This window comes from Equus asinus, chromosome X (genome assembly GCF_041296235.1).
Source record: "Equus asinus isolate D_3611 breed Donkey chromosome X, EquAss-T2T_v2, whole genome shotgun sequence".
Lineage (NCBI taxonomy): Eukaryota > Metazoa > Chordata > Mammalia > Perissodactyla > Equidae > Equus > Equus asinus.
Window position 1 is genome coordinate 14,962,059 of NC_091820.1, and position 1,901 is coordinate 14,963,959.

Below are 1,901 nucleotides of genomic sequence, written 5' to 3' on the forward strand. Positions count from 1 at the left end.
ACGTCACAGGGGCAGAGGTAGAGAGTTCAGCTGGAGTTGCATGTGCTCTTCGTTGGGGGACATGAACTCTCTTTAAAGAATTTCTACTGTGTTCTGCACTAGGAGTTCAGACCTCATACTTGAGCACATTTCCTATTCTTAATATGTTGTAACCTTAAGCTTGGAATTATGCCTTCAATTTTCTGTGAATCCATAGTTCACGGCACCCTTAGAGGATTATTTTTTTCCTGTCTCTGATAAAATACTCAGTTTTCCTCTGATTTTTCCCAGGGTTTCTTGCTTTCCTCGTCAGTTCACTTCCCTCTAAATTGAGTTACTGGTGAGAATTTGGGTTTTTGTCAACTCACTTTTTTCTCCCCCAGTACCACTTCAGGTGACCATTGGTGGAGGTGAGGATGAGGTTAAGAGCAGTGGTGTGGTGGTAAATGTTTAACAACTGGCTCTCAAAAATAAAAATCCCTAATGTATAGTGTATGCTACTTTCCATAGTATGAATACTCCCACTATAGCCAATTTCAAGTTACCAATGTGACATTACCAAATGTGGAACTTGAACACATGTCATTATATAGCATAGCACATCATTGAATAGTGTTTCCCCCATACAGATGCAGTGGATGGAAATAACCTCAAGAGCATGGAGAATAGTAAAATGAAGTAAAACAGTTAAGAAGTGATGATTTTTGAGTATTTTCTACCTTTGTTTTGTTTTTTGGGCTTTTTTAAGATTTTATTTTTCGTTTTTCTCCCCAAAGCCCCCTGGTACACAGTTGTGCATTTTTAGTTGTGGGTCCTTCTAGTTGTGGCATGCAGGATGCTGCCTCAGCATGGCTTGATGAGCGGTGCCATGTCCATGCCCAGGATCTGAACCAGCGAAACCCTGGGCCACCGAAGCAGAGCACGTGAACTTAACCACTCGGCCACGGGGCCAGCCCCTACCTTTGTTTTAAATATAATTTATTTAATTGTAAGTTTATATAATTTAATTTTTAATAATTGGTCTGTTTAATACCTGGCTTGAAAGATCTCTGAAAATTGGACTAGCAGCTCTCGTGAGCCAGTGTGAATCTGCTCCAATGTATCACTGAGCCAGAATAAGAGTCCAAATTATCCGTTTCTTCCTCTGGCCACCAGGTCATACCTCTTATTTTTGGGGGCACCAGGTCATACCTGTTTTCTTCTGTGGTTGCTGTTGGTATGTTTTTGCTATTTTTTAAAATTCCTTTTTGTTTGTGTTAGGGGAAAGAGATTCTGTGATTGACTCATCCTGCCACCTTTGCCTCAAAATTTCACTCTTTCTCGTACTAGAAGTTTCTTTGGATCTTTTGAGGTTTTATGTACTATTTAGCACTGAGAAGATAATATCCTCTGAGACAGTAATCCTAAGTCTTCCTCCAAGTACAAACACTACTAACTAGAGTTGGAAAAATAGTCTAAAAAACACTCTATTGAGGAAAGTTAACAAACAATTGCAGAACTATGCAATTTCAAATAGACAATGTTTGAAGATAATAATGGAGATAATTCACCTTGAAGAAAGGAAGAATGATGTTCTAACACGTGGCAAGTAGCCAGCCTTTTTTACATTCTTTGAAAGGAAACGTCTAAGGATCAGGTTTGATGAGCAGCGTCTCAATATACCCAAGGGCGTAAGTGAGAGGCTCAAATATATATAATGAATTTCATCTGTGCGAGTGTGTGCACATATATAATTTTTTTAATTCCATTTTGAGAAATTAAGGGTGTTTTTAAAGGATTCCTTATTAAATGACTCCTTACTGAAACAAATCATAGACTCTAGTCAATATTTCCAATAATGCAGTTGTTCTCAGCTCTGGCTTGACGTTAAAATCACCTGGGGAGCTTTTAAAAAACACCGATGCCAGGACCTTACTCCAAAA